General features: G+C 36.0%; 1 pseudogene; it reads left to right on the top strand.

The window, feature by feature from the left end:
* LOC100751242 overlaps positions 1-8,870 on the top strand; it is a 38,426-nt pseudogene extending 29,556 nt beyond the window's left edge.
* Positions 8,871-24,742: the final 15,872 nt, after the last annotated feature.

Genomic DNA, 24,742 nt, shown 5'->3' with positions numbered 1-24,742 from the left:
TTAAAAGTCCGGTAGAAATCTGCTCAGAAACCATCTGACTCTGGACTTTTTTCTGTTTGAAAATTTTAAATTCTTGCTTCTATCTCACTGGATGCTATGTATCTATTTAAATTATTTACTTCATCTCGATTTAGCTTTTATAGGTCATATATGTACGTGTGTGTGTGTGTGTGTGTGTGTGTGTGTATCAAGAATTTCTGTTTCTTTTATATTTTCTAATTTGTGAAACATGGCTTTTTAAAGTATGTGCTTATGAATCTCTGAATTTCCTTAGTCTCTGTTGCAATGTGTTTTGACTTTATTTTTAAGTTTATTAATTTGGATCCTCTCTAGTTTTGTTTTCATTAATTTGGCTGCAGGTCTGTCAATCTTGTTAATCGTTTCACACATCCCAATTTAAAAAGTGGCTCATGAAACTAAACAGACAGTTCCCAAAGATGAAATACAAATGGCTGAGAAACATTTGAAAAATGTTCAACAACCTTAGTTATCAAGGAAATGAAAATTAAAACCACTTGGTGATTATTTAAAATCTACAATCAGAATGTCTAAGATTTTTTATTGACAACAAATTCTGGCACTAATATGGGGAAAGAGGAATACTTATTCACTGGTGGTGGCAGAGCAAATTGGTCTAGCCAGTATGGAAATCAGTATGGAGGGTTTGGTGAGCCTAGGCCCTATTCCAAAGAATATGATATACTCTGAAGACCTATGGAATACCTCACCCTCCCAAAAAGGGTATGGGATAGGTAGGGTGTTAGTGGGGGGAGCAGGGGAGGAGGGGAGGGAGAGAGAACTGGGATTGTAATGTAAAACAATCTTGTTTCTAATTCAAATAAAAAATGGAGGAAAAAATTTTTTTAAAACTAAAAATGCATCTACCACATGATCCAGCTATGTCACTCTTGTGAGTATACCCAGTGGATTTCATAACCTGACCATCAAAGTGCATTCTTGCTCTCTTCATAATATCCAAGAAATGGAAATAGTCTACATATCCACAAGATAAAGAAAATGAGGCATATCCACATAATAGAATATTATTCAGCAGTTAATAAAATGAAACTGGTAGGTATATGAATGGAAGTAATCACTTGAAGTGAGATAACTCAGACCCATACAGATATATATTGCATATTTTCTCTAAAGTGTGGATGTTTTGAATCTTCAGATACATATATTCCATTTGGGATATTCATAGAAGTCCAGAAAAAAAGAGCTTGAATGGAGTTATGCTGCTGTCTATGAAGTAAAAATCTGTGTGTCAGGACTGGGTTGCATCATTTTGGAGTTGTTACATAGTGAGTTCCATAGACCACCAAACATTACAGACTATTGGCAATTCTTTTAATTATCCTTCCAAACTGAAGAGTAAGAGTCATGCAACATGTGAAAATCAAACTGTTATTCATTTGGAAGCTTCAATCCTACTGGCTAGCTTTCATGTTGTCTGGGGGATGCTAAGCATGATATAAATGGAGAAAAGTAGTTATCACTGTTACCCAGATTTGTTGCAAGCTACAACAAGACTGAGCAAGTAAGACAGGCCCACTAGTACAATAGTGGCATGAATGCCATGGAAGTAACCAATCACATTCTGATCAGATTTAAGACTCCTTTGACAATTTGAAATCCATATATGGCACCATTGTTGGAGATAAGAACATGTAAGTAGACAGGTGGTAATAGGCCCTAGGGGAGAACTCACTACTATAACCTCTGCTAACTGGATGTTTTAGAGCAACTCCAAATGACTGATGGTTTTACCATATATTAGCAAACCTCTTAAACCCCATCAGAGAAGATTCTTTTTGTCATAGATAAAACATAACACAGGAATTCTTACTGTTTAAGCTGTAGAGAATTAAAGACTATAGAGTGTTCACCCTAAACGTGATTCCTAAAGCTCAGAGATCATAGTGGAAGGATAGATAGAAAGATTGTCAGAGACAGAGGGAGTAGATAATGTAATGGAAACAGTATTTTCTGTACACAGCATAGCAGTTGCCTATATGAACTTAAAGCAGTGGTGATAGCATGCATAAGACTATGCAGTGTCAATCTAGAGATAATGTCAGCACAGAAAGTGGTGAAGTTGAGCTCAATGTCCCATCCCCAGCTAAGTAGTTGTTGGCATTTGATAGCTGCTGAGAGGGTAACCAGTTTTTTTAAGGGTGTTACCCTGGCTAGGCTGACCACAATTCAGTGGGAGGTCAGACATCCAAGAGCATCTGAGTAGCACAAAGGAGATTTGAAGTGTTTAAGCAAAAGAAGACACAAAGATGGGTAAATATGGAAGTAGGAATGGAGCCGAGTCAGGGAGATGAATATGATCAAAACACTTTGTACAAATTCTTAAGTAACCAATACAATTAAGAAATGAAAGACTCACACTTAAGTGTTCTTGTGGCAACTGTATACAGTATTTTAGAAGCTTTTATAATTTCATTGTTCAACAGATTTCTAATAGACTCCATGTTCCTTTATCTTTTTTTCTCTTCTGCTAATTGAGTTTATAATAAGTATGGCCCCAGAGGTGACTAGAATGGGATTATAATTAGATAAGATAAAAAAATCAGAACTGTTAGACTTGTACAAGTGGACATGACCATTTATTGTAAATGAGTTTCTGCTGAGATTCCTAAAAATGTATAGATTTATAGCAAGAGATGGAGAAAGGCCTTAAGTCAATGTTAGTTGTGTCAGGATTCTCTCTCATCTAGAAAGGGGCTTCAACCAGACTCCAGATGAGAGGTCCCTTTCCCTTCCCATGCCATCTTTTCATATGTTCCAATGTTTTACCCTGTCTTTTAATCCTGCCTCAGATATCTTATTGAGAAACTTATGGAATGTATCCCCCTTCTTTGAAAGTCATATCCAATTCTATAGGAAAGTAGAGTATACATGACAATAACATTTTATAGATGAGGAAGCAGGGAGTTCTGGAAAATTAAGGGACTGAGTTGAAGTGACACAGCTACTAAGTGATAGAATTATGAATCGTTTTCACTTTTGCTTGACCCTGTTGCTGTATTTTTTAATATCTACCTGGCAATGATCAATAAAGCCTAGAATAATAACCACAAGTTGTAACAAGACCACTCTCAAAGAATCCTTTAAAGGTTCATTCCATTTGATTGACTAGCCTAACATGTTGTAGAAGCAATGCAGATTGAGATAATCTGAAAAGCAATTGCCAATAAAGAGTAACAAAGGTGTCTCTATTAATTTTATACTAGTAACCTTATAGTTGTTAGTATCAAATGAACCCCAACCCTCCCTTAGCATTCTGCTTACTCCGGGCTGTAGCCCATCAAGTTGTTTTCCTGAGTTGTGGCTGTAAAAGTTCTATGAAAAGAGCAAAGAAGTTTAGAACTTGATGCAGTGCAACAATCACAGAAGCACTTTAATCAGGAGACACTTGAAACTTTTATCTTGAAAAACTGAGAAAAAAGTGTAGAGTTGTGTGATTGGGATAAACAGCCCTTGATTTTGTAGGGCTCTAAGTAGCCATTTGAGATCATTTCATGGAGGATGACCTAAGAGGTAGCCAGTAATAGCTTTGGCGTCCTCTAGAGAAATCAATAATGAGTATGAGTGGAGGGTCAAGGAAAAAAGAATAACAGATCCATTCAGGGAAACAAAGAATGTGAAAATCAAACTAAAATGATTTTCACAAGCTATAAAGTGGAAGATTGCTCTTTGTATCCTTAGCTGTGATTAGGAAAATATAGTGCATTTTAAAAATAATGAAAGAGTCAAACACATCATCATATCATAGAATATCTAACTCAAAGATACATTTGTCATTTAATAAGTACAATAAAGTCGCAATAAAGGAAATGCACAGAGAATGGTACATTTGGGTTAATTTAATTGCCATGAAATTGAAGCTTTATTTGAGGCTTTCTTAATCAGTTTGGCTAGTGAACATATTAGAATCTCTTTCCAAAGTGAGGTTGGTACACAACCATAAAACTTTCATTTTCAATGTCACTGACCAAAATCCAAGCCTGCAGGATATGTGAGCATTACAGTCAAGCATTTTTGTAATTTCTCATCATTCCCACACCCTGCTTTGTTAGGTCTTTTTCTAATCCCTCAGTTCTGCATAAATATCTTTCTTTCCACTGCCTAGGAATTTATCATGTCTTCTTCATTAAATGTCACAAATCTTTTTTTTACATTATTTTAATATCTCATTGCCCACCAGATCTAACATACTCTACTACTAATTTATTTACTCACTGCATAGCAAATGCTATTTACTGCTGAGTCATCTATCCATGACCCCGCACCCAAATTCTTTCCTATCACATCCCACATCTTACTGTATATGGTAATGATACTGAATTACTTATGGTTATAACTGACTGCTTCCTCTCTAATAGTTCTCTTTGTGTCTGGAATGTCTTTTGTCCCCTTTTACAACTACATTTGAGCTACTTCTATTCTCTCTACAAAATTAACTTCAAGTGTCACTTCTTCGGCATCCCTTCCCTTCTATTATTTTATGTCAATTTTGTTTGTTTGCTTTGATCTATAGGGTTTTTTGTTTTTTTTTAAAATTACCTTTGCACTTTGTATCATCCCATGCTTGTGATCATATTTAAGGTTTTTCTTTATAAACATTCATTTGACTGTTTATGTGTTTCTATTCGATGACAGTGAATGCATCTTCTTTGCTATTATAATGAGTGACTAATGCTGAACAAATGAATGAATAAATAAATCTGCATATCCTTGTTAAGGGACTGTTTTGAGCCATGTACTATTTTTTCTTCAAAATACCTCATCACTTCAATATCACAACAAATTGGATTCTGATAAGTTGACTTTTTAAAGTGGCATTTCTAACCTAGTCCTGACCCTTGGTTCAAGTAATAATTGGCATGATCTTGAAATCAATCACAGAAATAAGCAGAAATATAGTCTTGATTACATGTTTCACATGTAACAAACTTAGGTAAGAAAAAAAAAACTTCTTACCCCTCACATTACAATTTTCTGTCATTTCTGAATGTGTCCTTAAATCCAGAGTTGCTATATAAGAAGTTAAAGTCCTGTCTGGATTTATGTGTCATTGAAATCAAATTTAGTGCACATCCAGTGAGTATAAAACAACAAAATCCTGCCCTCTTATAGCCAAGAGGGAATGCTTAATAGTGTTAAGCAGGAAATGCTATGACATCTAAACCTCAGAAATTACTATTTTGATCCAGCCTGGAAGTTAGTTCCTTACCATGATAAGTGGAATATAAAACTTTACGGTGGCTAAAGGAAACTATTAAAAAAAAACAAAGTCAAAAACAGAATACTGATGAAAGGAAGAAAATGAAGGCTAACATGCAAAAATTTTGTGAAATCATTTCTAACGGAAGTATGTAAAACACAGCAGATACTTCAGAGTGAATATATGCTTCTTTAGAAATATAATTGATAAACACTCTAAACTGAAAATGATTTTTGAACAACTGTTTAATCAGAGGCTGAAATAAAGGGCTCTACTACAGGGCTGTACTACAGAACACCCTCGGGCAGAGAAGCATAGGGCAAAAATAGCTTGAGGCAGTCTAACAAAAAATAGAAGAAATCAGACAACTCCAAACTTAAAGAACTGAAGATTATATAAGAATATAGACCTGTTCTTGCCCCCACATTTCTTTAGACTTAAAAATGTCTTTTGTGGTGTAGTTATGTATTGATATCTGAGCAGTAAGTCACATTTCACAATATGTTTTATATACACAAAGGCATAGATACTGAAACATTCAATAAGTTGGCATTACACTGTCTGTATTTATAGATCTGAAGTTAAGATTTCTGTTGTCTCAATTAAGATTTTGTTAAAGAAACTATGTGCCATTCATATTGAGGTATCTGGGTATAAACCCATTTGATAATATCAAGCAAGAGTCTGGTGTTCAGAGTAGCTGACCAATTATAAAATATCCCTCATATTAAAAGATAGTAGGAGTTTACATCTGCTACTCCTTTCACAAATATGTCACTGGAATTCAAACTACTATACATATAAATATAGCGGTTATGAGGGGAAACAATCTAATATTTGTTTCCTTTTACTTTCTTGGACAAGTCTTTTAGAAATGTTTCAGAAGTCCCCAGGACAAAGAAGAAGGGGGGGGGGTAAATATCTTAAGACTGTGGCTGATAAAATTAATAGTTTGCCGTCTTTGTAACAGTAATTTGGCCTTCACAGAAAAGACATTTGTTTTTAATTCCAAATCATTCAAGTCACTCTAGGCCTTTTTACAATATCATAATAATCATCAAATGTAATCATGTTTTACTTTCATACCCTATTAGCACTCTCTAAAAGAGAGAAATAAGATTCATCTCAAGGTGTTATGCAATCTGTACACAATTGTGAGTTCCTTTCAATATGTTACGACAGATGAGGCACAACACATATTAGCTCTAGCCAACCTCATTTTCAGAAAAAATGGTCGTGAAGTAAAACATGACAGAGGGAAAGGGAGAAAAAGCCAAGAAGCAGATAATTACTAAGCTACATTTGGATTTCTGTGTTTACAGAAAAATCAAGAGAAACAGAAAGCAGCATTTCTCTCAGTTTTTGATAACTGTGAAACTCCATCTTGAACTAAAAGAAGTTAGAAGCAGTCATCCCTTTTATACGTTTATTCAATAAATCTCTCCACCAATATAACATCGTTTCCCTGTAGTATATGTATGCATCAAAATATGAAGCAAAATCTTCATACATGATCATGATGTTTTAGTTTTATTCCTTTGTACAGAGACAACATGGAATTCAATGGAGAAAAATATCAAAATATCACATATTTTGATATATATACATATATATGTATTTGAAAATTCTTGATCACACACACACACACACACACACACACACACACACACACACACACACACATGCATTTGAAAATTCTTGATCCCAGTCTTGTTCTCATAGTAAATGATTTCACCTTCAAAATACTAAATCCCTTTTTCTAAACTCTGCTTACTTTTCAATTACATTGACATGTTCGCCAAATCTTCTAAAACTCTACATGTGCCAAAAGAATAGTATATCATTTTGACTGTCATCCTCTGCACACAAATATTTTTCTGCCTTTCAACTGTTATTATCTACCTTGTTTACCTAGTCAGAATTGACACTTTTAAGACAGCTTTGACTCCTCCTTCACATTAATCTTGCATACAGTTATCTATTGAATCCTGATATGATTAATTCAAGATACTTTTCTTTCAAATTCATTTCTTCTCCATATTCAATAACAAGCACTATTATACATAGAGTGTTAATTGCATTATCATGTTATTGCAATAGCTTTCTCCATCCTTTTATTATCTTATGGAATTTACACTTGCACAGTTTTTGAAAAGTAAGAAAACAGAAGAGTAAAGAGAACAAAAGTCCAAAGATGGGGGTTGGAGAGATGGCTCATCAGTTAAGAGTTTGTATTATTCTGGCAGAAGACTGCAGCTTGTTTTCTAGTATCATGTAAGGCCCCTCACAGCTCCAGAAAGATCTGTACCCCTCTTTTGGGCTCTGCAGGTAACGGCACTCACATGAACATGGCCACATACACGTAATTATTAAACAATAAAACAATAAATAAAAAATAAATGTTTAAAAATACTCCAAAGGCTCAATCTGATAAAAATCAGAATTTAGAGAAGTCAATTTCCTGGCTATCTTAGTTACTTTTCTACTGCTATGAAAAAAAAACACCATGACCGAAACAAATTATAAAACTGAGCATTTAATTTGGGGCTCATAGTTCCTGAGGGTTGTAGAGTTCATGACTAGTATGCTACATGTTAGAAACCAGGTGCTATCCCCAGCCTGCCTTTAGTGATTCAGTGCCAGTAGCCACATCATCCGCCACCAAATGCAACACATTTCTAATGTTGCCATGAGTAGACTATTCCTCCTAGAGCATACACTATAGCCCTTTTAAAGGCCCCTACCATCACAGCCCACTCACTCTCCGTCTCTCTGTTTCTGTGTCTCTCTGTCTCTGTCTCCACCTCCCCAATAAATCTTTTGTGTGAGATCTGTTACATGTTGTGATCTTTGTAGCATTCCTTGGCCTTGATTGATCTGATCCCTCCAAGTACTTCCATAGACACCCTAACAGTAAGGAACAAGGCAAGAGTCTGGCAGGCATGATGCTGGAGCTTACATAATGAGATGACAACTATGGCCAGAGAGAGAGGGCTGGGGAAAGCAAGCTAACTGGAATGATATGGTCCTTTGAAAGGTTCAAAGCCTCCTTTAATGGCATATCTCCTCCAACAAGGCCACACCTCCAAAATCTTCCCCAAATAGTTCCAACAACGAAGAACCAAGCATTCACATATGTAAGCCTATGAAGCTCATTCTCATTCAAATCACCACAATCCACTCCAAGGTCTCCACAGGCTTGTGATCAAATTATAATGCAAAATGCAGTTAGCCCTACTTCAAAACTCCTCATATTCTTTCACAGTCCAAAGACTCTGAGATTCAAGTCACCATATGATCTGCCAGCAAGAGAGGGCGCCAGAGGAAGGTGTCATACATTAGTCTTATAAAATACATAGATTTATGATAATTAAGACTGAGCTAGCAGATGAGAAATCCTAGTCATTGGCCAAGCAGCACTGTACCTAATATAAGTCTCTGTGTTTCTTAGGACCTTAACATGGCAGCTGGCGGAACTCGGGTGGCCGAGCAGAAAGCGCCCAGGTGGCCGCAGGGTTCAGGTGGCTTGGCAGAAAGACTTATTGTTACAGAATGGTGTCAGCAGTGGGATGACCCCACGACCAGAGGTTCCCAGAGGAAGAGGGGAACCTGCAGCTGCAGGCGGGCCTGTTGAGCCACTGCTTGGCATCAGATCAGCTTCCATAAGCTCGCGCTGTCATGCTCTCCTGGGGGTTAGACTCTGCACTCCTCGATATATGCACATGTTCTTTTCAACATATGTGGGGAAGAGGGGCATTGCTCTCAGTGTCTCGCCTCTTCCAGAGTGTAGTCTTTAGGTGCAGTCACTACATCTCACAGACACATACATTGTTCCAAGTCACAAAGAAAAAAAAGAGGGGACATAGTACAATTAAGTCTTTGCATTTAGCTGAGTTTGTAGGATTTAATTACAACAGAATTCCAAAGTACAGCAAGATTGATTATAATGTTTATTCTAAGAAGTCAGTTAATTCTGAACAGGTTGAACATAGAGTATGAAAGTAGATTGACTACATTATTATAAATGACCTCAAAGTACCTTATTAACTGCTTATATGTTGGGTGAAAGTTGTATTTATAAAGTCAAACTTTAAATAGAATTTCTCAGACAATCCATTTCTATAGCTGTCTACAAGTAAACAATGTTTTCCAAAACAACAGGTCCATTTCCCATATGAACTTACAGAAATTGGGAAGGCATACACAAGTCCCAACTCCCTTAAGCCACACGAACTAACTAAAGAACTATAGGTAATTGAGAGATGCTAGAAGAGGGAGAGTCTGTCTTTGTCATTACATTTGTCTGTCTCCTGGTAGGTCAACCATGCTCCCATGAAAAGCTACACATACAAGAACATATGGGCAGCACAAACTGGACTTCATAGATTACTTTTAAAAAGTTAGGCAGGTATGGAAAGTGGTTGAATCTGAGTGGAGCTGGAGGATACGTAAGTATGATCAAAACACATTGCATGAAATTTTTATAAACCTAAAAAAAACGGGGAAAAGTATATATCATATGATTGAAAAAAATGTTCATTTTATAAAACTATATTGGCAAGACATTCAGAGTTATTTTCTGTCACTGAAATAAGCAATACTGCTCAGAAGATTGTCCCCATAATTAATATTTGCTGTGGGCAAGTCTGTTTTCTTAGATTATGAATATACTTTCGTATATACCATCCTCTTCTACTGTGATTTAGGCCTGACCTAAATCAGACCTAAATTTGGTGTTATATACTATTGTTATTTCTTTTGTGATGACTGTAAAAATTTATAATGTAATTAAGATTCATAACAAATATCCATCCCCAAGTAATACAAGTAATACAAGTTATCTGATATATATATATATATATATATATATATATATATTAAGCTAAGTGTTAGAAATTTTAATTTCAAATTCACAAAGAAAATGATTTTTATGGATTATAACTGTAGATAATTTAGGAAAGAAATGATAAAAATGCATAGATTTATTTCTCATATTACCTCAGCGCTTTTTTTGCAATTCTTGTGCTCAAATCATCCTGGGACCAAGTGACACCAAGGATTAGAAAGATTGGATCAAGTCCTCCAGTACTGGCCTTATCCTACAGCCCTTCAGTGCTTGAATGAGTGAGTTTTAAAGGAAAGGGAATTAGAATTTCAGCAGAATTCATTACCCTGAAGTCTAAAATATAAATCAGTTATAAAAGGGCTTAGATAAATTCATGAATGGAAAGTCCATAGAGGGAAGAGAAACCAATGAGGAAAGATTACAATTTTAGACTTAAATTGGGAAGGGATCTCAATAGTGCATGTGCTCTGGCTCTCAGCCTTCAGGTAGTTAAAAATAAATTTCTGCTTTCTGATGAGGCAACTGAAACTCAGAGTCACCTGTCCAAAGTACATAGCCAATCAAAATGAAAGAGACATAGAAATAACAAGTGCAATCTTGACAGAGAAATAGATATTACATGCGCTGACATCTTTCTCTGCTGTATCCTGATGTTGGGTAAGTTAACTAGTGTTTTTATTCTTATAGAGTGAATTGTATGTTGAACCTGTTTGAGGAATGTTCTCTGTATCAATAGACCATGAAAAGGACAAATAACTAGAGAAACAGCTTCACAATTTTCTCACTTTAACTAATTCTACTTAATCTACAATATAAATTTTATTTCTCCTGAAAGATATCATTCCATTAAAAATAGTAAAAGACTTCTGTAATTAAAATATTTGCAAGATGCACTTTTTTACTTAAACACTTCTATATTTTAGGTCTAAATCCAAAGTGAACAACAATTTGGAGTTTATTATGATGACCCTTTCAATTTCAATTTGTGAAGAAAAAATCCAATAGCTGTACCTAAACACTGAGCATTATGCTTTATGTGTATTCCATATGAATGTGTATTGGCATTGAAAGAAGGAACAGCTTTCAAAAGTAATATAAAATTATAAAGTGGCATAGAGTTTGAGGATAATCTTTCTGATTTAATGTAGTATGTCATTTAGGAGCAAGGTCTTCAGCTTGCTTTACTGAAATTATGAAGGGATTATTATATTATCTCCTTTCCCATATAAAATATGTTTAATAAATTATGAAGTACAATAAAGTATAATGAAATACTATTAGTAAGGCAATAACACCCACACATTTCTAAAGTAATTGCCTGTATCTCTACATATAAGTAGACACAAAACTAAGTGTATATGGAGTTGATGCTTAAGATATGTGATGGAAAAGTGAACACTGTCCCTCTTTATTTTTGCAAATTCATGTTTATGCTTTCAGTATTATCTAAGTGTTCCCCACTACTAAGTCACCTGTTGAGGAGTGTTGAGTCACTACTGAGGCACTCTTTTTTCAACCAAATTTTTGTAAACTTCGAATTTATTTTTACCCTCTCATTCATAAAACTTATTTTTACCTCTTCTCCAGGGACTGTTCTCCAAGGAGACTACACAGACATTTCATGCTTGTTATCTTGGCTACCAGTGTTTAATGTTGAGTCTACATTGTATTTGTCAGTGTTTCTTCACTACAATAGACTTTGTTTTTTATTTTTAATTTATTTTATTTTTAAAGATTTATTTATTATGTATCTGACCTCCAGGCCAGAAGAGGACATCAGATCTTATTACTGAAGGTTGTGAGCCACGGCATAGTTGCTGGGAATTGAAATCAGGACCTTTGGAAGAGCAGCCAGTACTCTTAACGACTGAGCCATCTCTCCAGCCACTAGACTTCTTATACAGAAGGTACTTTATGACAATCAATGAGTCAGATAAAGAATTTCTGACACTAGTACAGAGTTGTTGGAAAATATATTACTATTGTGAGCATATAATGATGTTCCATATCATAACCCCAAAGTATGCCCCAGGAAAAGACCATTCATTCCTGTAAGATATCAGCCTGCCATACAACACTACACCCATTTTAAAGTAAGTATTGAAGATGTGCAAGGGTACTTAGAATATATTTTTTCTTTCATACATTGATACATTTTCTATATTATAGGCAGCAGCAAAACTATATATTTCAGCTATTGTGCATAATCAAATTTAGCAAAACCTAATAGCATGACATATGTGCATTTTATTATATCTCAAGAATTTAAGTCAGGACTTCACTTAAGAATCAACTGACATTGAACTAATATCAGTTGGACAAACTTAAACAACATCTAACTTCTTCATAAAGTACCAATGACAAACCAAATTATGATTCCAGCACAATGGATTTGCTTATTTGCAGAGCATGGGTAAAGGGTTTTTAGCAGGAGAAAGGGTAATGCAAAAGAAACCACCCTGGAATATTTTTACCCTGCATGATTGATGAGTTCTCCATATTTGCATAGATAGATCTCTCTTTAGTTAATCTTACTGAGCTATATACACTCTAGCATCTCTATAGACCCTGAATTAGGGCAATTAGGGCAGAACCTCATACAAATGGCTTTGAGGAGGGATTAGACACTCAAGTGCGGATGCAATGACCCTCTATAACTCTTGATCTATGAGGCAGTGTCAAGGGTCAACAAGCACAGATGGTGGTGGTCTCTTCCTAAGTAGGCATAGCTGAACCAACCAAGACAGTCACTGTTTTGTTTATAGGATAGTACTTTATGTTGTCTGGGATACTGTCACTTTAATGTGGTCACTTAGGTCACTCAGTAGTACACAGTTAGAGGATATGGTGGTGAGAAGTAACTATGTAGACATCACTCATGTGCCTTGTGTTTTTGTTGTTTAGCTGGGACTGAATATCAGAGTATTTAACATGGGCAGCTTTAGCAGTATGGTCTTAAGGTGTGTAACTTTCTGCATGGCAAACCAAGATGAGGTTGCATTTCTCATTAACATTCAGGCTCAAGGGGCTAGGAAGATAGGCCAGGCAGTAAAGTGCTTACTGTGCAAGCATGAGAATCTGAGTTTGATCTCCAGAGATCTCACACACTTGTAATCCCAGTGGAAAAGGGGAATTCCTGGAGCTTGCTAGCAAGTCAGTCTAGCTCAGTGATGCCTGGGCCAATGAGAGACACTGTCTCAAAAAACAATGTGGACAGCACCTCACAAAGAACATCTGAAATTTAACTTTGCCCTACCTACTTACCTACCTATCTACCTACCTACGAACACACACACACACACACACACACACACACACACACACACACACACACACACACACACACACACCACTCTGCCTCAAAAGTCACATTGATTGACATTGTCAGCCCATTAGATTCAAGGTGAAGGGACATAGACCCCATATCTGCTCAGAAGAGGAACGCACACAAAAAGAATAGTTTAAAAAATTTGAAGCCATTTTATAAACAAGTTACTATAACACTATTTAAATGAAGTTAATTTAAAAATAACTGTTTATTGTATCATATGTGGATTATGCTGCATTTCAGGAAAGAGAAGCTACTCTGAACCATTTTCCTTCACATGACATCAAGTGGAGTTATTCAGTGATAGTAAGCTGCTCACACAGTGAACTTGAAATATCCAAGACAGATTTTGTCTGACACTAATTTTTTTAAGTTTCTGGAAAAATATTAGGCAGGCAGCTCGAGAATGGATGGCAAAAGCTGTGGAAGCGCAGATAGCTCCGGGAGTCTTTGCAGAGCTCTGTGTAAACCGAACCTTTACCATTTTGTGTGCATTGATATCACTGTCCCTGCAAAGTATTCACGTGATAACTTTACACAGTTGAGTCCCCTTTGTGCTGGATGCCATTTAAAGAAGATACTAGAGCATCAAACCCAAGTATTAAACATACATGCTTTCTGTATACTCAGGATCTGTGCATTAAACTATCTCAGATATGTTGGACATTTTTTTCTCTAAGTGAGGGTGAAACATCGGTGATAAAGAAGTTTGGGATTTGTGATAACTTTGTTATTATGCGTGTAAAGCAATTGCTTTGTGGCCCCTCAAAATGTGGTTATTCTAATACATAGAGCAATGAGATAAAAATAAGTTAGTATTTTTTTAAAAAGAAACATAAAAACAGCTCTAGTGCATTCTGCTTAAAAATATTTTCATTCCCTACATGGCCAATGGCTGCCAACACTGCACAAAAGTTGCATGCAACCGTGCCATTAGGGATAATGGCTCTAGGGATAATGGAGGCACACAGGACATTGACATCCTAATCATGTTCAGGTAAAAGTAAAAGCCCATAGGCGGAGTTTCTTGGGTAAGGGACTTTGCAATCTGAAAGACTAGGAAATAAGTTATAAATTATCTTTCTCTCAATATACAAGAGGAAGAGGCAGAACATAATATTTAAAAAGGAGGATGGGAAAATAGCAGCTAGGCAGTTTTCTACTAAATTCTGATTTTACTCTCTGGTTCTGAACTTTTGTCTTTGATTGTTTGATTCTATCTGAACCATTCTTCCTTTCACATAAAAAGCAGTCTGTGAAGATGGTTCAGTGGGCATAAGCACTTACCTTGCAAACATGAGAACCTGAGTTTGACTCTCCCGAACTATGAAAACTAGGTGAGGTGGCATACATCCATGGCCTTGGTGCTTGTAAAGCAAGATGGAAGGAAGAGACAATTCCCAGAAATTAGCCTGGTATACCTAGTGGAAAAGAACAGAGACTGTTTCAGACAAAGTAGAAGTTGAAGACCTACCCTTGAGGTTGTCTTCTGACTTCCATAGGTGTGGCATGTGCACACACACACACACACACACACACACACACACACACACACACACACACACACACACACACAGAGATACACAGATACAATAAGAATTTATCATTCTTATTGAGCAGTTTTTCAGCCTGCTTTGTCACCATAGAAGTTTGGTATCCATGGAGCTCTTTCACTTTGACATATTAAGGATTCTATATACACTTATATATACATGTATGCAAATGTACATATGTGAGGTACAGTTTAATAATTCAGTTAGAGCATGCAATGTAATTATGTCAGTATAACCAAAATATTTGATTCCTTAATTACTAATTTTTCCCTGTAGTGAGAACCTTTGAACTCCTCAGTTATACTTCTTTAATTTTGAATTTCTCTCCTTTTTGGTACAAAATAATTGTTTTGCAATGTTAATAAACTAATATATCTGTTATCTTCTCTATTGCACAAAAGTCACATACACAAATAGTTTCAATATAAACCTTTGTATAAGTTAACCTATATGTGAACCTGGATGCATGGGAGGCCTTTGTCTCTCTGAAGGAGTCTGGGAAGCACTATTTAAAGTCTTAACAAAAGGCTTTATGTCCACACATGTGGCTTTACTTTTCCTTGCACCCACACCATATCTCTTGAATTTACTTTGTCTTGAAGCCTTCAGTCACTAGGAGAATCTCACACTGACTTGGAAATGAACATAGTTTTTTGTTTTCTTTAAGGCTACTAAGTTTTCATACTTTATATTTCCTCTGGATCCTTCTTAAGAACTGAGTAGTTCTTTGTTCAGCTCACGGCACTGCATGACATGCAGCTACAAAAACCAATTGATACCTTCACAATTCTTCTTAGAAATTTTTGTAGTTGGATCCATCAATATATATCTCCAAGGTGATTTTAAGGAACTTTCTGCCCCTTCATCTGAAATGTTTCCATCTCTATCTTGCAATAATAGTTTCCTTGCTTTTCTTTAAGAACTCAGTTTCCTTGAGACATAGCAGAAGATCCCATGAGAGGCACAAGGATTTTCTAGCTTCTGTCTAAGGCCTAGATTCAAAATCAAGCAAGTTTTTGTTTGTATGACAGTGCTCCACTATCAATTGGTTACAGTTGCTCCACAAAACACTATCTAAATAAAGTTAATTTAAAAAATAACCATATAGTATATCTCATGTGTCCTCTATATCAGAAATTCAGAGACAGAAATCTGAATAATTTGGGCATTAACTGGAATTATGTAATTCCAGTAAGCTAGTAAGCTAGCTAACATGATGGGCCTGAAAGATTTAAGACAGCTGTACTGATATATTTTTGTCCTTGGTTAGTATTGGTGGAAGTCTAGGTTCATGTCTTAGCTTCAGTTACTTTCACAGTTGTTGAACTTCTTACAAAGCAGATGTCTTGCCCCCATTATATTCCAAGAGAAACAGATGTGAGGCTTTCAAGTTTTTGTTTCAAGGCAACGTGTGGTGTGACTCACTTATAAATTATAGCACTTGGGACAGTAAAGATGGATATTCACAAATTGTAGGCCAGCCTGGTGTCCAAAGAGAGTGGAAATCTATCACAAATAGAATTCTACCTCAGAGATCAAACTTCATGCCACTTTCCACATTCTGTTTTTCAAAACAGTCATATGTCGAATTAGTTGCTATATGAATGATGCTACAGTTCTTTCAGTTTGAAGACTGTAAAAAACCTGTGGCTGTATTTCAAAAACAATCTATGTGCTATAAGCTCTTTCAGCTTTAAAAACATAGTAGTATTTTTATGGGATTCCTGACTATGAGAACAAGTTAGTCTCTGACTCTAGTGCCTGCCCCTGGGATTCTTTTCCTCCTCTTGGGGTTTTCCATCTCCAACTTCAGTATGATAGTTGCTTCATCTTAGTATATTTTATTTTTACATGTTTGGTGGTTATCTTTTAGAAACATAATCTGAGAGACATAAAGGGAGTGGATCCAATGGGAAGGGAGATCGGAAGGGACTAGGAGGAGTAGAGGAAGGGGAAACTATAGCCATGGTATATTGTATAAGAAAAGAATCTATTTTCAATAAAATGGAAAATACAAAAACCAAAATTGTAGTAATAATAGCCTATACTGAAAATCTCCCATGTGCTACATACTAGTCTGTATGCTTTTTCTTTTCTTTTCTTTCTTTCTTTCTTTCTTTCTTATTTATTTATTTATTTATTTATTTATTTATTTATTTATTTATTTATTTTTGGATTTTCAAGACAGGTTTCTCTGTGTAGCACTGGCTATCCTGGAACTCACTCTGTAAATCAGGCTGGCTTTCAACTCACAGAGATCTACCTGCTTCTGCCTCCCGAGTGCTGGAATTTAAGTCATGCACCACTACTGCCCAGCTAGTCTTTGTATTTTATTTTCTTGTGTGATTTAAATCTATACGAAAACTCTATAAGGTAGAAATGACAACCATCTTCACTTCAGAGGAGGAAATTGAAGGACAAATTGACTGTCTTGCCTGAGATTCCACTGTTCACCAGAAACAAAGAACAGGAATGCTTAGACAGATCAGTCTATGCAGCTAATACTTTACTTCATATAATTTTACACCTAGAAGAGATAATTTATTTAAAATGTTCTTATAAATTAAATTAAAATGTAAATTTATCAGGGGATAAGATTTAATAACATTTTCTCATAACCAAAGCAATATTCTTTTATTGTAACAAATGAGAAAGTGAAGACAAACAGAAAATAAATAAAACCCAAAAGAAAAAGAAGAAATTATCATTTTGTATGCTTCAGGATAACAGGGCAGGAAAGGAAGATAGGGATGTTGATATTATTAGTATTATTTTATTTCTTCTGCTTATAAGAAGAAAGCAAATTAACAAAATATTAATAAGTAATAATTAATGTTAGTAATTATAAATCATTACTTTCTGATGAATATATGATTACATATGACAAATTTCTTAGCTTCTCAAAACTTTGGATAAAAATAAACTAATAGAAAAAGTATCATTTCAAATAGTTTATCATATATCTATCAAACAAAATTCATTTAACTAAATTATTTCCAATTGTAAATAATTGTTTTATCACCATAAATTCATTAAAAAAGAATATGGACAAAGAGTATGTGTATCAAAACTTTTCCATAGTGTTAAGTACTAGATAACATTAACTCTTTGTCTTTCTCTCTCCCCCACTCTCTGTTTGAGACAGAGAGAGAGAGAGAGAGAGAGAAGAGTTTCTTAAAGTTTACTGTTTTATCTTTTGAAGGTCTCAAAATACTCATATGTGATGTTGTTTCAAGTTAGCTACCTGCAATGCTGGCCTCTGACTCTCATGAAGTTTCCTCATGGGAAATGGTGCAAGCCCAGCAGAAAAGAAGCCTTAATAAAATAAAACCCCAAAGCTATAGACCTATGTGTCCAGATCTACCAGCTTGTCCTAAAATAATTGGCTCATTAACTAGCCAACTTGGTTTAGTCCCGTTATCAAAGACAAATAGGAGAATAGGCTGTGGGCTTGCATACTCTCCTGACATACCAATTATTCTCTGGTTGCAATGCTATGAGTACAGCATACTTTGATATTAGGAAAACTTGAACTGGGCTTTTGGCCTGAAGCTATGATCTAGGCACACACAGACAGTGGGAAAGAGATACGATATGATCAAGAGAGGAGGCTGTATGTGGACAGCATGGAAAAGGGAGAACAGCAAGAGCTTATTAAGCACAGAACAATGATTTGTCTCCTCTCTTTATATCTTTGTAATTTTGGAGTTCATTTGAGTGGGTTTTGAAAGGCGAGGTCATTGGCAATATAAACTGGCACAAATTCTATGCTTAGGAACATGGCTACCTTGAAGGAACTCACCTCTGCTACTCTGCAGCATCTTCTATAAACCCATTGCCTACTGCTACTTATCCCATCACTTGGTTTCCAAAGGATGGCCTGGGGAAAAAAAAGATAACAAGTAAGCTACAATAATTAATTGTATTTACTGGACTCCTACTAAGAGAAATCTTCCTTTTTCAGCCATAGAGCCTGTATTCTGAGAAAGGCCAGCTGGGTAATTGCCCTGCTACACACTTATAAGACATACTTAAATGTAAATGAAATGAATTGGTTGCAATGAATTATTCTTACTCCAACTAGGAAGACAATGAGTTCAGGTGGTAATTAAAAACAAGGAAACCTCTCCTTGTCTGCAAATGTATCTCTAGTAAATATGTCTACAGTGTCAAAAAAAAGCCAGTCACTATGGCAGGCCAGTTGAGAGAGGGCATGAGGACTTTAGACTGTACTTCCTGTCCTGTTTTCACCACCCTATGTAACCATTGTAACAAAGCTTATAATTATAATCAAGGTAGCTTTCAAGCACCCATACAGAGAACAGAAAATTGATTTTGGGGGGATCTGTTTAGGAGACTTTTCTCTTATCATTAATTTCTACCTTACAAATTTGACTTGAAAGTTTCAAGTCAAATTTTCTCTCTGCAATATCCCCTTGAACATGCAAGAAACTACAGTCCAATTTAATTACCATCATGCCATTTCTGTTTTGCATGTTAATTTATACATTTTTGTTGAATCTCAATTAATACAAATGGTAAAGCATTTTGTTTGCTGGAATCAGGTAGAACTGAGTGTTGTTGGTTGTTTTTTACTCTTATTACTCTTTATACTTTGCAGGGCCCACCACCCAGCCCCCAAATAAATTACACACATGAAGTCTTCTTTTTACTTATAAAAGCCTGGATTTAGCTTGGCTTCTTTCTAGCCAGCTTTTATCATCTGAAATTATCCCATCTAATATTTGCCTCTCTGGTGTTTATCTTCCTCTTACCTTTATAAATCTTACTTTCACTCTTACTCTATGGCTGGCTGGGTGAATGGATGGCTAGGTCACTGGTCCCTAGGGTCTTCCTCTCCTTGTTCTCATTCTCCTCTCCTCTCCTCTCCTCTCCTCTCCTCTCCTCTCCTCCTCTCCTCTCCTCTCCTCTCCTCTCCTCTCCTCTCTTCTCCTCATTCCTTCTTCTCCTCTTCCCAGAGTTCTCCTCCTATTTATACATCTGCTTGACAGCCCCACCTATCTTTTCTCCTACTTAACTATGGGCCATTCAGCTCTTAATTAGACCATTAGGTGTTTTAGATAGGCAAAGATTCACAGCTTCAAAGAGTTAAAGAAATGCAACATAAAAGAATGCAACTCATCTTTGTATCACTAAACAAATGTTTCAGAGTATAAACAAATGTAACATACCTTAAAATAATATTCTTAAAAACTGAGCTCAGATTCTAGTTAAATGCAATGTGGTTCATCCATTACAAATTATGGTGTAGATATTTCTTAGAACTGCATAAATTCACGTGGAAACATATATAATGAATTATGAGAGAAAACAAAGATAAGGCTATAGTAAGAAATTACCAATACGGAGTCAGGTAGAAATATAAGGGTATTTAATAGGGAAAAGCCTTACTTACAGAGCGAACCAGCCAGCCGGTGGTAGTCTGTCCAGCAAGAAGCAAAGAGAAACCGAAACCGAAAACGCAGTCCCCCTACTCACTCTGACCACGCCCTCACAAGCCCTTAGGTACTCTTGTAGCCAGCCCCTAAGAAGGCGTGGCTACAGCTTTCCCTACATAAGGCAGTCATATGCACAATCTGTGAAAATGTATACATTATATAACAGTGAGTGTTATGTACTTATAAGAAAATGTTCATAAGAATAGTTACCAAATTTTACATTTGAATGAGCAACCAATTAGTTGAAGTCTGAAGAATAACATAATTACCTTGGAAGTGAGTAACTTCACTTAATAATACTACGATTAATTTTCTCATCTCATAGACCTTAATATTCAGGGAGGAAAACTCAGGAAAATGCTTTCCGAAAGTAACCCTCTAAGAGTGGGATATTTTTCTTTTGCATGCCTAACATATATTTTATTGGATAAGATTGCCTTGCTTTTACTTGTCTAATTTTGGTTAATTCTAAAATTATTAAAAATTACAAGTTCCTTTCTCATCCCAGGAATCTGTCTTATTCTACTCTTTTGTACATCACAAATTTTGCCATGTGTCCCAAGAGACACTAGAAGCTCTCAGCAGAACAGTGACATTTCCAGGAGGCATTTTGCTCCTGGTTTTATAAGCAGTCCCCAAGGCAGATTGTTTGTCTCACTCGAAACTAAAGCCAAAGCTGTCTTCCACATTAATACAGAGAATAATGGAGTTTTCCGCGGCCTGTCTCTCTGCCTATGTTTTTCTCAATCTCTCTCTAACTCAATCTGTCTCTTTTAGTTTGACTCTGGTGGTTTTTCTTTTTCTTCTTTTTATTGGTCTGTGACTCTGCAATAGTGCTTTTTTCCCTCATTGTTTCTTTTCTTTTCCTGAAGCTCATTGCCTTGCACTGTGTCCCAAAGGATTCAGGGGTATTTCTAGGAGTCAAATCACTGAGAAATTGAACTCCAATACTACAAAGAGACTGATTGATTTCATTCCTTCACCTTGGTGTTCACAGTGCCATCAGTTTCTCTTCTCCAGAGCCCTGTTTGCATACACTGGAAAAGCCTGGATAGTATATTGTCTTTAGCTATCTCACAATGGCAGCCTCCAGCATCTTTATGCAAACTGTAAGTACAGCTTAGATTCATCATATGACAGACAGCTCAGTATCAACAACTCATTATATCACAAAAGTGGATACCAACAGATGTGAAATCATCAACATAAATAGACACTATCCTCCATCCAGATAAAAGGTCTTAGGCTCTACAAAGGTCAGAAAAGTCCATCTCTAAAGTCAGAAACATAACAGTGCCCTTTAAAGAGCTCTTCTGAACAAATGTCCCATGTCTGTTTGTTTTACAAAGAAAGAGTGTTTGCAGAAACAAACATCGAGATTGATATGGGCATTAGTCTTGGGTTTGAAGCAGTGTTATAAAGAGAATGATAATACATCTAAAGAGCAACAGGAAAAGTATGCCTTTTTTATGTGAAAGCAAACAGCTGACTTTAAATGGTGTTAACGAAGGCAAATAGATCATTTAAAAAGTTAAATTTTATTGATAATAGTAACCACTACCAACATCATATCTGTCTACCCAGCTTCATGTAAGAAAAAGGTAAGAATGTGCCTGATTTTCTATATTCAAAGAAGTGTAGCACAATTATGATTTCTTGTTATATAAAGCAAAAAAGGTACATATACCTGAATATATATGGTCTATTTTGTGCCAGACAATGTGTTAGATTTTTTTTGTCTGTCATCTGAATGAATTATCACAGTTGCTCAAAGGCACAGCTGAAATAAGGACACTTAGGCTCAGAGAAGTTAAATAACTTGCTCAACATCATATATCTAATAAGAATGATTACCTGACATATGGTTTTAAAGACAAAATCACCAGTTGTATCTCTGTTAAAAACAGGCAAAATGAAAACTGTGGATGACACAGAATTGTGCTCTAATTCCTTCTTTCCTCCTGTTTCTATTACTTCCAGAAATTATGATTCAGTTGCAAATCTACTAATTCCTTTCCCCATCTAGCATCCTTGGTCTTCCTCCTCAATGCAGAATAACTCACCCAGCTCCAATTTTCCCTCAGAATCGATGTGCCTCTGTCTTATTCTCAATCCTATTCTAGTCACTATGAACCCAATGAGCCTAAGAAGACTTGATTGATTTCAGTGAAATAAGCCTCATTTTCAAAGGCTTGGCTATTTTGTTTTAGCTGAGGCTACCTTTTGCTGTAACCTGGGCCCCTACCAAAAGAGAGGGATAAAAATAACCTCTTAAACCTGGCAGCAAGATTTCAAAAGTCTGAGAGAAATAAAGTATAAGTTATTCTGTCATGTAAAAGATAAGCCATTTTCTATTTCTTTGAGTATCTCACATCCCTCAAAAACCTGCCAAAATGCATGTCCTTTAAGAAGCATCCAGTATTAACCTATACTCATCCTGACCACTCCTCTTCACCCTATCATGATCCAGGATTTATATTGATATTTTGGCCTTTACTGTGCTTAATTTTAGACCTGGCTTCAAGTTGTTTTATTTCAAGATGTTACCAACATTGTCCACTGGCCCTTGACTGAAGATAAAGATCCTATACAATGAAAATATCCCTGAACATGATACCTAGACTACATTCAGAAAGCTCAGTTTGCTGCTAACAATCCAAGGGGTTGTCTGTATTTCAAGTTGTTTAACTCTGTGAAGCTGTGTTCTTTGCCTGTCTAAAACACCTGATTGGTCTAATAAAGAGCTGAATGGCCAATAGCAAGGCAGGAGAAAGATAGGTGGTGCTGTCAGGCAGAGAGAACAAAAAGAGGAGGAATCTTGGAATAGGAAGGAACAAGAGACAACAAGGAGAGGAGGAGCTTGAAAAGAAGGGGCCAGTGACCCACCTATACAACCACCAACGGAGTGAAATATAAAGAAGAAAAAGAAAAAGCCTAGAGGCAAAAGTTAGATGGGATAATTTAAGTTAAGAAAAGCTGGATAGAAAAATGCCAATCTAAGGCCGGACATTCATAATTAAGAATAAGTCTCTTTGTCATGATTTTGGAGCTGGCTTTTAGCTCCCCACAGAGTAAAGAGTCAAAAACCGACAACTACAATGGCCATTCTGACTGGAGTGTTATGTTCAGGAAGCGGTCTCTTGTACCAATTCATCCAAGGGTACATCCCACTTTCTCTTCTAAGAGGTTCAGTGTGGCTGGATTTATGTTGAGGTCTTTGATCCATTTTGACTTAAGTTTTGCGCATGGTGACAGACATGGATCTATCTGCAGTCTTCTACATGCCAGCATCCAGTTATGCCAGCACCATTTGTTGAAGGTGCTTTCTTTTTTTTTCCATTGTATAGTTTTAGCTTCTTTGTCAAAAATTAGGTGTACATTGGTGTGTGGGTTAATATCAGGTTTTTCAATTTGATTCCATTGGTCTACCTGTCTATTTTTATGTGCCAATACCAAGATGTTTTCACCTTTATCATGAAGGGATGTTGGATTTTGTCAAAGGCATTTTCAACATTTAGCGAGATGATCATGTGGTTTTTCTTTTGCAGTTTGTTTATATGGTGGATTACATTGATTGAATTTTGTATGTTGAGCCATCCCTGCATGCATGGTTTGAAGCCTACTTGACCATAGTGGATAATTTCTCTGATGTGTTCTTTGATATGATTTGCCAGTATTTCATTGAGTATTTTTGCATCAATGTTCATGCGGGAGATTGTTCTATAGTTCTCCTTCTTAGTTGTGTCTTTGTGTGGCTTGGGTACCAAGGTAATTGTAGCCTCATAAAATGAGTTTGGCAATGAACCTTCTGCTTCTATTGTGTTAAACAATTTTGAGAGTATTGGTATTAGCTGTTCTTTAAATTTCTGGTAGAATTCTGCACTGAAGCCATCTGGCCCTGGGATTTTTTTTGTTGGGAGACTTTTCATGACTGCTTCTATTTCATTAGGGGATATAGGTCTGTTTCAATTGCTTATCTGTTCTTGATTTAATTTTGGTAAGTTATATCTATCCAGAAAATTGTCCATTTCCATTAAATTTTGAATTTTTTGGAGTACAGGTTTTCAAAATATAATCTGAAGGTTCTCTGGATTTCCTCGGTGTCTTTTGTTATGTCTTATTTTTCGTTTCTGATTTTTTTTAATTTATATGTTCTTTCTTTTGGTTAGTTTAGAAACAGTTTTGTTTATCTCATTGATTTTCTCAAAGAACCAACTCTTTGTTACATTGATTCTTTCTAGTTTTCTTTGTTTTTACTTTATTGATTTCAGCCCTCAGTTTGATTATCTCCTGTCTTCTACTCCTCCGTGGTGTGTTTGC

This window comes from Cricetulus griseus, chromosome X (assembly GCF_003668045.3).
Source record: "Cricetulus griseus strain 17A/GY chromosome X, alternate assembly CriGri-PICRH-1.0, whole genome shotgun sequence".
In the NCBI taxonomy this organism is placed as follows: Eukaryota; Metazoa; Chordata; class Mammalia; order Rodentia; family Cricetidae; genus Cricetulus; species Cricetulus griseus.
This window is presented reverse-complemented; position numbering and strand designations above follow the sequence as displayed.